The sequence below is a fragment of the Chenopodium album genome, chromosome 18 (genome assembly GCF_948465745.1).
Source record: "Chenopodium album chromosome 18, dcCheAlbu1.1, whole genome shotgun sequence".
Taxonomy (NCBI): Eukaryota; Viridiplantae; Streptophyta; class Magnoliopsida; order Caryophyllales; family Amaranthaceae; genus Chenopodium; species Chenopodium album.
In genome coordinates, this window is record NC_137851.1 from 5,339,295 (window position 1) to 5,356,235 (window position 16,941).

The window sequence follows — 16,941 nt, forward strand, 5'->3', positions numbered from 1 at the left end:
GAATAAATGCTAGAATTAGAAATGTAATTTGGGGACGGAGGGAGTATTCTTTATTTTTTTTTACTCTATATATTTCTCATACAACAAACAACATGTCTTCACTCCCTTCATTTTCCTTAATTTTCGTGTTTTTTGAGAAATAGGCATGTAAGTATGGGACGAGGAGAGTACATTGTTATATTATCGATGTTAACAAGTTTAGTTTAATACTAAAATGTTGAAATTATTAAGTACTTTATTATGGTATTGAATCATTAAAGATAAAAATAATTTAGACCTTTGTAACTTAGTTGTAAATTAGATTGAATATTTGTAGGATTCAATTAAATATTGTTGGATTTGTTTAAGGAAATTGGACGTTTGTAACCACTCACCCCTCCCAACCAATTCCAATAAAGCTTGGCTTGAGGTGGGATAGATATGGTAGTACCTAAAAGGTGAGTTGAGTGGGTTAAATTTATGGACAAGTTATTGATTTTGTATCGTGTTGTGTCAAATTTTATAGGACATAAGGGCTATTTAAATTTTTAAAGTCATTAAAGATAAAAACCATTTTATTGATTTCTTAAGAAGGATTTTTTATATTAATAGTTTCAAAATTATAATTAAGAGTTCATGGACACTTTATTGTAAATTATTGTTGTTAATCTATATGATTGAGGAGATAGTTCATTTTGTTGTTGTTGTAGATACTAATTTTATAAGTCAAACCTTATTCATTGTACGGAAAATAAATCTACTAATATGTAAATATAACGATTATATTTTCGTAAAGTGACAAGTCGTCTTTTAAATGATAAAGAAAGCGACAATTGTTTTGATCTAATCCCCTCACGTATAAGTTTTGGGTGACAACCAATAATGAAAAATGGATCGGAATTAGGATAGGGAATTAAAAAGCAAGTGTTTGGATTTAGGAAGGTGTAAAAACAGCTTTAGAAGGGTGAGCTAATTATATATCCACATGGAATACAGCACACACTTGCACTCTTGCATGGTATATGGCCGCATGGGGAATGGTCCATTGTTCTGGCTAACGTTTGCATCCAAACATCATAGCCACCTCTACCACTTCCACTACAAGTATACTCTATCCGTTTTTTAAATACTTGCTCCATTACTCCATATGCGGAGTTTTAGGATAATTGGAGAAAGTAATAAAATATGGAAATAGTGGGGTAAGTGGAAGAATAAAAATTTGTAAAAAGCAAAAGTAATGGAGAGATAATATAAAAATAATAAAATATGATCATGGTAGGTCCACTAGGTAAGAAAAATTAATTTAATATTGTAAAAGCTTTCCAAATAAGGAAATATAGCAAGTATTTAAAAACGGCCGAAAAAGGGAAGTGGAGCAAATATTTAAAAACGAAGGGAGTATAAATTATACTCCGTATTACATTCTCTTTGACCTTTTTTTTTGGTTTAGTCGGTCTAACTCTGCAGGTTGATGCTTGACAGCTTGAGAGTAGAGAGGAAAGCTAGGTAAGGAAATTCCAATACTTTCAAGCATTTTGAAGTTAGTTGACTCAAATTTTGAGTTTCCCCACCAACTTTACCAAGCTTTATTTGGTAACTATTATCCAATATACAAAGTACAGTTTATTATTTATGCTCTTTAATTGTATGATACGAAGTACAGTATATATCACCATTTTCACAATCAATATTAGAGCAAATTTAGCCCTAAGTTTTAAGACTTGGGGTGACATCATCATCTCGAGTCTTAAGACTTATGTTTAAAACTTCCTCCATTTTTCTTCTTAAATCTCAAGCAAGTCTTAAGTTGAGTCTTGAAATTTCAATACTCAACTTAAGACTTGAGAGTGGGACCCACTTAAATTTTATTTGTATTATCCTTTTTTTTTTTTTTTTTTTTTTACACTTTTCTACACATAAAGAGATAAAAAAAAAATTGTCATATATTTGAGTCTTAGGGTTAAAGTAATAAATTTGGACAAGTCTTAGCGAGTCTTAACAAGAATTTGATGACATCATTTTCAATGGAGACCACCAAAAATGATGTTACATTCAAGTTTTATGACTTAGAGCTAAACTTGCTCTTAATATATGCAACTAGTGTGGCTAATTGCAGAGTTGATATTTACTTGTACTTTATACATAGTTGTCTTGTAACATTAGAGTTAACATTATAAAATTAAAAAAACATAAGAGTTAACATTATAAAAATTTTCAATAACTATTTACAATAAAAAAATTTGATAAGGTGATGCATCAGCACGAATCATGTCTTTCAAGATCAAAAAGCTACATGTATAGCATTGGATTGATGAGAACGACATGAACTAATAATTAATTACATTACTCTCTTTTATTAAAATAAATTATATTTTCCTTTGTCAAAATTAAAATAAAATAAAAATGGCTGAAATTATATTTTGTCAATTCCATCATCTTGAACAATAATAAATCCATTAATCCAACTGCAATCTTAAATTGATTAATAAGATGCGTAAATTGTTGACAAAGTTTAGTCCCAACCAATTGTAGCTTGTCTAGTTGTTCTTGGTCTTACGTTGGTCACAATCAAAGCAACTCAATGACGCTCCTGTCAATTTCATTGTACATTTGTACTCGTAACATTTGATCACTAAACCCTTTTTCTATAAAAGTTGCCTCTAAGGATATGTCAAAGATATGAACCAATCATGGTACGATAATCGCAATCACGAGACATAGATAAAACTTAATTATGGTAGGAGGGGGGGGGGGGGGGGGGAGGAGCGATACTTGTAGCTAGCATAGTGAATGTGGTCAACATAAGCATAACGGAGTACCAGTACGTATATGTAAACGCGTGTATGATAATTTATATGGACACTTTATCTTAAAGAATTGTAACTTTGTAAGGACTTAGAGCAAATGTATAGTTGAATAAATATAGGGGGGGGGGGGGGGGGGGAGGGAGCGATACTTGTAGCTAGCATAGTGAATGTGGTCAACATAAGCATAACGGAGTACCAGTACGTATTATGTAAACGCATGTATGACAATTTATATGGACACTTTATCTTAAAGAATTGTAACTTTGTAAGGACTTAGAGCAAATGAATAGTTGAATACATATAGGCTCAATGGTACCATAAAATTGTGTTTCATCGTCCATGTAAGACTATGTACTAGTATATGTAGTTAATTACAAGTATTAGTTAGGTAACAATTAAATTTAAGTAATGTTATGAATAATTTTTTCTTTTGTAAGGACCATTACGTCAACGAGTTGGTGTGCAACTACACATAATTTAATTTAATTATCCAACACCTTAATACATTGCTTGATTATGATTCAAAGGGTACTATACACTAAAATACGGTAACTACCAAGAATTAATGCAGCTAACCACAATAGAAATAATTGTTTGAAAAGATGTATAGTAATGCTTCTCAATAACAAGCTTTGCGGCACACAAAGTGACAAAGAATTACAAACTACTACAAATCTACAGTAACTCTAGTCAAGAAATTGGGCATTCAATAATAGACATTAACCTATCTAACAATAGAATGTCGCAAATATAAATACGTTAAAGTAGGGATTAACGTCACAAGAAATGAGGGATAGGAGAGGGAACTGGGTAGCTCATAAAAAGGCAGAATTCCAGATTTGGTTTGATTGTCATGGATTTCTCACCCTAGCTAATTCTTGTGTTAGCTTCTCTACTTCTCATGTGGGTAGGAGAGGGAACGGGGTAGCTCATAGGCTTGCTCAAAGTAGTGTGATGTTTGATGTTATGCATGTTTGGATGGAAGAGGTGCCGGACTGTGCATCGGATGCTGTAACTTTTGACATTTTGAGCTAGTTTTAATAATATGTTCCCCGTTTTCTGTCAAAAAAAAAAAATTCACAAGAAATGAGAAAATATAGGTTTTGATGGTAATTATATTTTTAGGCTTTGATGGTAATTATACGATATCTTTTTTTTTTTTTTTTTGAAATGAAATTGATTCATAAATAAAAGTTACATGATAATTAAATCAAATAAAAATATTCCGTCAGCAAAGCTACAATCTCTTAGACTTACAAATAAAATATAAAAAAAAATCTCTTAGCTAGTAATATTCTTTTTATTAATAATTAATTGTTTTGCTAATATATTGAGGTTTTTATACAAGTATTTTGTATGGAAATAATATTCTTTTTTTCTTAATTATGTGTAATTACTTATCAATTTCAATCATTTTAATGGACTAAACTATTAAAGTGGTCATACGTCTCTTAAGTGTTCTTATTTCCACCTTTATTATTTAAGCCTTCTAGCTAAATCATTCTTTAATATTATTATATTAATGCTCATAATATACTATTTTGACAAGCTCAAAATAAAATTCCTAAAGCATATGGATGATGAAGATCAGTATTGCAAGAAATAAGTGTGAAAGTTGATTTTTGCACTCCTACAATGAGCCCATAGCTATATGCAATGTGTACTACTTTTAGTCTTCTATACCCTACTTCAGTCTTCCATGAGGAAGATCGAGTCAAAACTAACATTAAAGTGGCAAAATAACTTCGTATATTAGTTTGAAAATGTACAACCTAATTAAATCCTTAACATTATGTAGAGAATTTAATGAAATCATAATATCATATCATATGCTTATTTATGAGAATTGAAGAGATATTATTGTTTCCAAAGAGCATTAAAATGCTGCTTTTAAAGCAACAAAACAATTACTCCTTTAGTTTAATTACTCCTTTTATTGAGTTAGGACGAATCTTGCGAGAAGATATCGCAGGGGTGGCTTTACCACGTTTAATTTCTGTTTAGTTTTTTGTTTTTATTTTCCGGGGACAACCCCCTCGTAAGCATAAAAAAAAAATACTCCTTTAATAAAAGCGAGTTCAAGACCTCCTTTAAGGGACATCAAGTTGCTTACCACTTGAGTCTACTTTTATTGGTAAATAACAAGTTCACACATACTATCATAGGATATACTTTGACAAACACATGATATATACCATTTTTTTTGAGGTTTAGGAGACACATGAATACATGATATATAACTTTAAGCTATATATAATGTTTAGGAGACCCATGATATATAACTTTTTTTCTTTTGACACGCACATGATATATAACTTTAAGCTACCCTCCAACGCAACGTTATAGTTAGTATTAATTGAAATTATAAAAGTAATATAGTCAAATTTATACTTTACACATGATACAATTATGAACAAAAGCTTCTGTTAAATTTATGAACAAATAATCATCTTAAATTAACAAGATCAAATTTCTTACAAAAAAATATTAAATAAAAAAAATAAAATAAAAAACCTGGAAAAAGTGGTAGTATGAATACTTTTTATGTTTACATCCTCTTTAAAAATGGTTGGTGTATACTTATAAATTAAAGCTAAAGTGGTTAGAGCTTCCCTCCCACTTTCAGGAGATATTGGGATCAATTCTCACCCCCGCCCTTGTGGCTCTCTAAACACCAAAAAAAAAAAAAAAAAAAAAAAAAAAAAAAAAAAAAAAAAATTTTAAAAAACCTAAAACACACATAAAGATGTAAAAGATCCACTAAATTTGTGGATGTTTGATTGCTAACTAATTTAGTTGATTAAAGTATAAAAAGTAGTGCCAATTTGAAATCAAATCTCGTCTACATTACTGTTTTTAGACAACAAAAAATAGGTTAAATTTAAAAACTTAAATTGGGCCTAAAAGACTTAAAACTGTTAATTTAAAAATTGGATTGTACAGTAACAAAAGAAACTCAACACAAACAGCCCAACAAAACCCAACAATAAAACCACCCTAATTTCAAAAACCCCGCCCAAATCGCTGTATATATTTTCTTTCTCTTCAAAAATTCTAAAACCCTGCAAATGTCAGAGAAAATAAACCCAGAAAACACAAGCTCTCGATGAAAATGCCGGAAATCCCGCTTCACAGCGCAGTCAAGTACCCGCCGTATAATTATGTCGGCCCCACTTTCCACCGACTTAAGAAGTAAGCACAATGTCCGATCTAACCCTGTCTGCAAATATGACGAGGTTCAGGTTGTGCGAGGGACGTTAAAAGCAGGGAGGGTAAAATTTCCAATGCTTCAGAAAAGAGTGGGTTATCCATTTTGGTATGTATTTTTTTATTTGTCTGATTTTTGGGTTAGTGATGATGATGAGAAGGGGAAAGGGTCATATTCTCAAGTTGATTAGATTTTTTTGGAATTGGTATGTTTTTTGATTTGTCTGATTTTTGATGAAATTTGGTAATTTATCCTGTTTTATTGTGTAATATGTTCTTAAATTGATTAATCAATTCACTTGAAATTGCATTAACATTGGAAAATGACATTTGGTGATACAGTTAAGTGTGTAAATTCTCCCATGCCATTTGGGTGTTGTTGGAGTCTTGGAGATGTTGATTGTACTACATTTTGATTAGTGTAATTTCGTAGTACATGGGTTGTTGTAGTTGTGAGAATAGAGCATGGAGGAGTTGGTTAATATTGGATTTTGTTGTAGTTAAGGATGATGGTAATGCAATTGAAGGGGATTCAGATATATGTGAAGAAGTCGGGTAAATCAATGGGTGGTGTTGGAATTATAGATGTATTTATTACACAATACATAATTGAGTGCAATTGAGGATAAGTGATGTTTGTGAAGTTGGGTGTATGAGGAATTGCATTAGGCTCTCAATGTCGGGGATCAAAAGATGATTAGTAAAGAACTTGAAGGCCTGAGCTCGAAAAGTAAAGAGGGTTTTTCTTAGCCAGTGTAGGTTGTTGCTGGTGGCGAATCTTGGCTAAAAACATTAGAGGGGCTGGAATTTAAATATTTAACCTCTTCCTCAAAACTAATCACTATGTCACAATATTTTATAAGTAAAGATAGGTTATTTTAGTTCATCAACTAATTAATTACAATAATTTATGGGAGGCCAGGCCCCGAATGGCCCCGGTGGAAGGTCCTCCTCTGTTGTTGGTTTCAACTCAACTTTGATCAGTCCTGAATTTGGTCAAAGTGATACTGTCTGCATTTCTTCTTGGATAAATGCAGGGAACATACTGGCTTTAGTTTGCTATATATTCTAATCTTGATCAAAGATTTCGTTCATGCTGCCTAAATGTCCATAGCAGTAAGCAGCTTCTATAATTCTATTCGCTTCGTGTAAATGCATTCAGTCACTAGGATATTGGCGAAAGCTGGATGAGCAGACAGCAGTGCTAGACATTTATATCACTACGAGTAACTTGTATAGATTTTGTTTGCCAGTCAGATTAAAGACTGACTTTAGTGCTCCTTTATTTGTGCTGGAATCGATTAGTGTTGCACGTCTGAGATCATCCTTAGTGTATTCTAAGAACTAAGGCTTGTTTAAGTAATCTTCCTTTAGTTAGTGTTCACATTGGAAGTTCTATAGGTCAAGTCATATAATTTTGTATGACTACCTCGTTGAAGTTGCAGACTTGCAGTACAGTACCGCCAAATCGCCAATATTATGCTTTACAACTTACAAGTACTGGCTTGTTTTTTTGTTGTCCAACTTCGGACTAGAAGGCCAACTAGATGGTTGTAACTTGTAAGTACTACGCTTTACAAGTTACAACCATATCCTCAATCTTTATCTGTAAATGATTAATACGGGTACACTCTAATTTAACTTTAAGGGTACGTTAGTGATGAGCTAATACAAGATTTATTTAAAGAAAAGGGAGGTTGGACCATAATTATTAACCTTTTTTTACAAGCACAGAAAGATAATCCACTTGTTTAGACTGCTGCCAAAAAAAAAAAAAAAATATTATTATATGGTCAACATGGACTTAGATCTATAATTCATTATATAGCGCTGTAGCAGCAGTACTGAGGCAACGCTTAAACAAAAAATTCTAATTACAATTAACCTGTAATCCCCTTTATCTATTCAAATCTCAAAATTAAATGGATTCCAAAAAAGGAGGAATCAAGTTCCTTGACAAAGATGAATCTCCTTGGAACTGGAAACAACCCAAGAAGAACAAGAATCCTAAAAATTGGTTAAGCACCAACTGCCAGAGATTAGCCACAATAGATATGTCCAAATTGCGCCCGGGTTTCGGGGCTGGTGTCGGGTGTGGTGTTGGGGTTGGGTTTGGGTTGTTAGGTGGGTTTGGGTATTCTAATGGACAGTGGAATCACATTCGCCCGTTTTTTGGATTTGGGTTTGGTTGCGGTGTTGGGGCCAGGTTTGGGTGTGGGCAAGGGGTCGGTTATGGTAGATGTTTTTATGCGACGGTGCTTCGGGTGGTATTTGGGTGGAATGTTTGATTCACACTTCTAAATGTTTCCAGTTTCCCCCACTTTTTGTAAGGCTAATATTGCACCATTGTGCAGTGGTATTACCGTATTAGAACTTGTGGTATTAGTCCCAAAAGAGAAATGAAATCAAATTTCGGGAAATTGTACTTATGCCTTTGTCAAATAAATCATTTAACATTGTGTTGCAGTATACTCTATGTGTTATACTACGTATGATTTTAATGTCAAACAATTGTCTCTTCTTCTTCATGCTACCCTTTTTTTTTTTTTTTTTAACGGATACTTTGTGCTACTAATTGTTGATTTGCTGACAACTCCTTAATTATTTGCAACGTGTTTATATTGGAAGTTCTATACGTCAAGTGATATAAGTTTGTATGATTGGTATGAATACACTACTGAAGTTGTAGTAACGCCATTACAATGATTTTTCTTTGTCCAACTTCTGACCTGAAAGCCAACTAGAGGTTTAGAATCTTGTGAACGGTCCAAACCTAACTCTACCATCTCCTCAATCTTCATTTGTTAAAAGACTAATACAGGTATACTCTAGTTTAATGAATAACTTAAGGTCCAAAAGGCATGTCCATGTTAAGCTAATACAAGATTATTTAATAAAAGGAAGGGTGGAATCATAATTATTAATCATTAAACAATGTACTGTATTACTTTATGGTCAACATGGACTTTACTCACTATAGCACTATACTATAGCAGGCATTACTAAGGCAACCCTTTAGCAAAAAACTCTAATTACAATTAACCTCTAACCACCCTTTTATATTCAAATTCCAAATCACCATGAATTCCAAGAAAGGAAGAATTAACTTCCTTGACAAAGATGAATCTCCTTGGAACTGGAAACAACCCAAAAACAAGAATCCTAAAATATGGTTAAGCACCAACTGCCAGAGATTTGACACAATGGATTTGTCCAAATTGGGCCCGGGATTTGGGGCCGGTGCCGGGTGTGGTGTTGGGCTTGGTTTTGGGTTGATAGATGGGTTTGGGCATTCTAATGGGCAGTGGAATCACCTTCGCCCGGTTTTTGGAGTTGGGTTTGGTTGCGGTGTTGGGGCCGGGTTTGGTTATGGGCAAGGGGTTGGTTATGGTAGATCTTTTTATATGATGCTCATTCATGCGCTGGGTCGAGTGTTTAATGTTTCTCCCTCTTATTTGTAAAGCTAATATTGATTCATTGTGTTATGGTATTAGTCCCAAAAGAGAAATAAAAACAAAATTTCATGAAATTTTACTTTAATTTTACTCTACATGTTATACTTTGTATGATTGTATGTCAAACGATTTGTCACTCCTATTCTTTGGCTCATTTTTTTTTTTGGGAGGGGTTTTTCGTGTTATTAATTATTTGCATAAATGGTATACTTAGTGGTAGGGGTGAGCAAAAATTCAGGGTACCCTGATCTGGAACCGGAACCTGTTCGGAACCGCAGGTTCCAAACCCGGAACCTGTTGAACAGGTTCCGGTTCCGGGTAATAAAATTAGGAACCTGTTGCAACAGGTTCCGGTTCCGGGTAATAAAATTTTGGACCTAGAACCTGTAGGGTACCCTGTTAGTACATGTTCCCTATAGGATACATGAAACCGAAACCTATATGGTATTGAATATTCTAGACAATTAGTGTTGGTTTGTTATATTTGAAGCAGTTTACTAAAGTTGTAAGCTTTAATTGTGAACATCCATTTTTAAAAATATAGAATTGTCACAATTATCAAGTAACTATTAAGCTTACTTTGAAAAACAGGGTACCCTGTTTAGGAACCGGAACCTGCAGGTTCCGGTTCCGGTTCCCAATTCTTAGGAACCTGTTGCAACAGGTTCCGGTTCCGGTTCCTATTTTTAGGAACCTGTTGCAACAGGTTCCGGTTCCGGGTACCGATATTTTTACAGGGTACCCTGCTACGCTCACCCCTACTTAGTGGTAGGTTGGACATGTTAATGATGTGTACTTGTGTAGCGTTGGTGAGCTCAGTGAAAAAGAAGTATAAAAGAAAAATACCTTTTGTTGAATAATGTTAACAAGAGATTTCCTACTTTCACCCTTAATTTTGTTCAACTATTTATATTTATGAGTTAGACAAAATACGTACTATGTAATATTTTTCAACATTTGAACTACCAAAATCAAAAGGAATTGGAAATGAATAGAAAACCAAATAAATTGTTACTTGTATTATTATTAATAAAAGTACATGCTACACGGCACAACCGGTTAGGATCCATTTAATCCTCAAACCCAAGTACATCCGACTTAATCGACTTCCAACTCGAACCATAACCGAACCCTTGCCCATACCCAAACCCAACCCCTACACCACACCCAAACCCGAACCCGACTGCAAGACGAAGATGATTCCAAAGCCCAGTATTAAGCCCAGCTCCACCTACCAACCCAAAACCCAGCCCAACACCACATCCAACACCGGCCCCAGCTCCCGGGCCCAAAACGTAGGTATCAGTTGCAGCGTTTTTCCGGCGATTCGTACCGAAAAGATCGGGAGCAGAGAAACGTTTCTCGTCAAACTTCCATTTACTGAGTTTGTTGTTTTTGTTGGGTTGATGTTGTTTCCAATTCCAGAAAGAGTCAACGGGGTCAACCTTGTGAAGAAAATCGATGCTGCTTCTTTCTTTGTCGGAGAAAGCCATTGGTGTAGAAAAGTGATTGTTGAGCGTAACTTTGTGATTTGAATGGATAAGGCCTTCGAAATTGAGAGTTTGATTTTTGCTATTTTTAGATCTGCGAAATAATAGGAAACATCCATTTTTTATTACTCCAGTAATCTAGGTGTTCACAAAACTGAGTTTTGGGCCTTGTTTAAATGTTTAGATTACTAGCATTGGTTCACTCTAAACTTTAAAGGACTCGTGTCGCCACAGATATTTTACTAGGGTTTTGTCTATTTATCTTATTTTTACTTAATCAAAATAAATAGGAGTAAAATTTAAGGAATTGAAAATTGATATATTTTGATTTAAACAAAGCATTAAGAGTTAATTAAATTTAACTTACAACTAAATAAGCTTAAAAAATTTCAAGTAAATTCTTTCATGTTTAGATAAGTGAAATTAATGCACTCTTTTAGAAGAAGATTAGGTCAGGATTATATTGCAAATCAAGATTAGGTAAGGAAATTAGATGGATGAAATACGCCCTGCACTTTGTATAAGTTTTGAGCTTAATTTTACATAGTATTTTATAAATTAAAATTATAGTTGTTTGACCATAATTTTTTTTTTTTAATTTTTTTTTTATTTTTTTTTGGTGAAAACCCTAATTTATTTACTTGTATGATTGATCGACTTATTTTATCGTAAGTTATTGTATTAAAAAAATTTGGAGTTGAAAAAGTTATGTTTGGAAATATTTGAAGGACTTTTGATTAGTGCTCCAAAGTCCAAAGGTGGTCATTCATTGCTCTATCACTTAGCCGTTATTCATAACATGATAAATACGAAGTAGTTTAATAGCTAGTTTGGGCCAACATACACTACAAAGTTTCAAGTCCAGAGTAATATTCAAAGCCCAAGCCCCAACCTTCTTGTATTCTTTATTTGACTTTCACTTTAGGAGTATTGGCCTAGCCTAGTCAGTGTAATGTGTAATCAACTAATCACCAATTCATCAATCATCACCATCAAAGTGTTGTTCATTCCATATACATTTTCCCTTCCATCTTAAAATATGTGAAGTACTTCGTGTGCAATGACTATTTCATGTTATCACGTTATAAACTATGCATTAATCATATATAAGATGGTGTTGTATTACGTATACAATAAGTGTTGCAAAGATTTTTTTTGGTATTACGTATTATAACAACACCACATCATCCATGTTATTATGTTACAAATTACGAGAATGATTTTTATCATTTTTAAGTTAAAATATTAGTAAATTTTTTGCCGACACTTCTCTGATATTAGAGAATTTTTATACCCAATTCAATGAGTTCTCTAATTAGTTAATCGCTTCAATTGTTGTAATACCAGCAATGTTTAAGCAGTATATACAACATAGCTCATGCTAATTAAAACTTCTTAAGCACATGATGACGTATTGGCGTATTGCTGGTCTCAAAGAAGTTTCACCAAGTCAATTTGATTATGCGAAATATTTTGATTTAATTAATCTTATTTTGATGATTGTGTGTGCTGACGTTATTTGGTCTGATGAAATTTTCAGCAAAGAGATGCTTTTACGAATTATAACATGTTTACTTTAAGGTTGGAATCAAAGCTAGAGAACTTACTAGGAAGTAGGGGTGAAAGTTCGGTATTCGGTTTGGATTACACCCCAAACCGAATCCAAACCAAATTATTTCGGTTTCGGATTTTTGAAACCGAATCCAAACCGAATTTGGATTCAATCCAATCCAATCCAAACCGAAATAATTCGGTTTTGAGAATTAAATCCAATCCAAACCGAATTTTTATGGGCTGTTGTATTGGGCCTTAAAATCTGGGCTTTTTATTGGGCATATAATTTTGGGCCTTTTGAAGGCCTAAATTTTGTACCTGTTCCTGAACAAAATTAAAGCATAAATTTTAACATACAACTTTCACAAGTCACAACCATATGCCATACTGCCATAGTAACTAAATAGTCCAGCCATACTGCCATAGTAATTAAATACACTTACACATTGTCCACATTGAGACATAAGAACTTAACAAGTCTTAAAACTAACAAAACAGTCCACATGATGAATTGATAATAAAACAGACAAACAGTCCACAAATGAACTAGTTCAACCAACAGGGCAGCTTCATTCTTAGGCTCTTGGCAGCAACTTCAAGTCTTCAATCAATAGGGCAGCTTCATTCTTGGCAGCTAACTCTCAATCAAGCTCAACCAAGTCCGGGTTTTGATCACCAATTGTCATATTCCTCAAGTCTAATAACATTAAAAAAAATAAACAAGTTACATAATATATATGAAATAATGAAAAAAAATAACATGATAATTGTTGTTTTATATTACCTTCTTCAAGATATTCAACTTCTTGTAAACACTCTTCTATATTAGGAAAGGGAGAAGAACGTAGCCAATTTTGAGCACAAACAAGTCCTTCAACGACCCTTGGAGTTAAGGAGCTCCTAAATGGGTCTAGAACCCTACCACCAGTGCTGAATGCACTCTCAGAGGCTACTGTTGAGATAGGGACAGCAAGTATATCACGGGCCATTCTTCCAATTGTTGGAAACCTAGCACTATTAAACTTCCACCACCCCAAAATATCAAAATTTTCACATTCCTCCTCCGTTTCTCTTCTAAATATTTGTCTAACTCAATTTTTGCTTCTCCATCTTTCTCACACTTATGTTTCTTATACTTACTCTTCAATACCTCAAGCTTCTTTTGTTTGGGAGAAAATTGGGAATTGTCCATACTTGAGGACATTTCCTCCCTAATCACATCACCAGAAGAACCACGATACTCCTCATACAATGCATTCAAAGACTCTTTCAAATTATTCACCAAAACAAATGCATGCTTAGAATCATAAATTTCAGTTAACATCCACTCAACATAATCTAACTTATAACGAGGATCAAGCACAACAGCAATAAAAATCAGCATGTTCATTTTCTCCGGATCACCCCAATATTTGTCATATTTCTCCTTCATTTTAGTAGCCATAAGACACATCTCCACATCATCATTTGTCATCAAATCTTTCAAAAGGACAGCAACACTCACCAATTCATGGAAAAATAAATTGGAAGTCACATGCAAAGACCTAGAGACACGCAAAGTAAGATCATAAAAGACTTGTAAAAATTCAGAAAACCTTCTGACTGTTTCCCAATCCTCAGAAGTAGGGCAACCCTTCCCCTCCCTCTCATTTAACTCAATCACATAATGAGGGTCCTCCTCAGAGTACCTCTCAAAAGCATACTCAAACACCAAAGCAGCATCCAACATTAAAAAGGTGGAATTCCACCTAGTAGGCACATCAAGGCACAACAACTTTTTAGAGTTGATTTTTTCTTCCACAACACATTTTTTAAACCTTACCAACCTAGAAGGGGATTGTTTGATGAATCTTACAGCTTGTCTCACACGAGTAATAGACTCATTAACAATTTTCAAGCCATCAGACACAACCAAATTCACAATATGAGCAACACAACGCATATGAAGGAATCGGCCCTTAAGAACCCCAGCTTTCCAACCATTTATTTTCCTTCTCATATATCCTATTGCGGTATCATTTGAGCTAGCATTATCAACAGTTATGCAAAATACTTTCTCAATTTCTTTCCCAATTTCCTCCCCCTTATGACTTGATATAGGACAAAAATTCAGAATACGTTTTTGCAAATTCCAGTCATTATCAACAAATTGAACAGTCAAGCACATGTAATTAATTTGCTGAATAGATGTCCATGTATCGGTTGTTAATGAAACCCTTGAGTTACACTTTTTTAATACCAATTTCAGCTTTCTTTTTTGAGTTAAAAAAGTTTCATAACAATCTTTAGCCACAGTAATTCTGGAAGGGACATGAAATCTAGGCTCCATTACATTACAAAATTGTTTAAAGCCTACTCCCTCAACAAACTTAAAAGGCAATTCATCAACTATAACCATCTCAGATAAAGCTTTTCTAATTACAGTTGGATCATATTTCACATAAGACAATCCACTAGTACAACCACTTTCAATTTTATTGCTTTTGAAAGACAACAAACTTTGTTTTGATTCTTTAGGAGTATTATAGGGGTACTTACGGCATCTATTTATATGAGCCCACAATGGACTAGTGCCATTTCTCTTTGTACCACACTTGTATCTCATACCACAGTACTTGCAACGTGCTTGCATTCCAGTGGGTGTTTCTTCCTTGATAAAGTGCTCCCAAACCTCGGAACGATCCTTCATTCTCTTCCTCTTGGGTTTGGATTTTTCATTGTCAGATTCATGTTCCTCAATATTATCCATATTTGTGGACATTCTGATAATCTGATTTAAAACAGAAAAAAGAACTCACTCAATAACCAACAATTTTTATGCAAATCTATGAAAAACAATCAATCTATCAAAAAGAAAACATGCAATTCGAGCATAATACTATAACAGAACAACATATATTCTGAACTCTGAAGGAATATCAGCAATTCGAGCATAATACAATTCGAGCATAATAACTATTCAAAGAAAACAATTAAACAATCTATCACCAATTCGAAAATAACAAAGAAAACATGCAATTCGAGCGAAAACATGCAATTCGAGCAGGAAAAGAGAAGTGAAATATGAAATATTGAAATTAAAGCATACCGGAACACTCCAACAGCCCAACAGGTGGTCAGCGGCGGCCGGCGTTGGAACACTCGAACGGAGTAGTGAGGAAAGCAGGAAAATCTAGGTGGTAAGTAGGAAAGCAGGAAAGCAGGAAGTATTGAGGTGGTGGATTGGTGGTGGTGGACGAACGGAGTGAGGTGGTGAGAGGGAGAGATGAGGGAAAATCTAGGGTTTTAGTGAGGGAAAGAGAAACGGCTGTGACTGAAACTCTGAGGGAAATTATTTAGGGTTTGGGTATATATATGTAGGAAAATGGGCTGAGATAATTGGGCTTATAAATTTAGGTTCGGTGTTCGGTTTTCGGTTTTTAAAATCCCAAAACCGAATCCAAACCGATATAATTCGGTTTTCATTTTCTCAAACCGATCCAAACCGAAAACCGAACAAAACCGAACCGAATTGCTTATTCGGTTCGGTTTGGTTCGGTTTTCGGTTTTTATCCAAATTACTTTCACCCCTACTAGGAAGTGTAGCAATATGAATTCTATACCGCTTCTTTATTTAATTTAAATCATTCACCCTTAATTTGCACATTTTCTAAGTTTATTGTTGATTATCATAACTAGCATTTACTCAATTTAGTTTCCAGTTGAATGGTATGGTCATGTTCAATTGTCCACTCCTACGACTTAATGTAAGTTTCTTTCTCATATAATTGTTATAGTTGACTTTTACACAATTTATATACAAGTACATCTATCAGAATTGAAGTAGTAAAATGATTTGACAGCTTATTATCTTCTTTTATATATATATATATATATATATATATATATATATATATATATTAAAAAAAAAAAAAACTAACTAAGATGGTCCCTAGCAAATTTTGGCAAATAAATGTGTCAAAAAAAGACATTTATATTCTAATACTCCGTAAGTAATTATCCTCTACAACTCCTACTTTTATGTCCTTTATTTATCCACTAAGAAACTATGATATTTCTCGTAAATTATATTCTACCGAGCATTTATAAAGAATGGTACAATATCCTATGGGCGTGTTCGGTAAAATATAACTATGAAGGTAGCTGTAGCTGTGGAGGTAGCTGTTAGCTGTCAACAAGCTGTTAACTGTGAAAATAAATAATTTAGATATGAGTGTTCGGTAAAGTAGCGGTTGACTAGTTGTTATATATAAAAATCAATATTTTATTTTTAAAACTATGGATTAAATTTTCAACAGTTACCAGAAAAGCTTCATCTAATTTCAAAAGCTAATCTTTCTAACTTTTCATAAAAGCTACTCTAACCACTACTTTGTCAAACACTTACATTTTTTGTTAAGTAGTGGTTTGACTTGGTCAACCACTAAAAGCTACCTAAAAACTACTTAA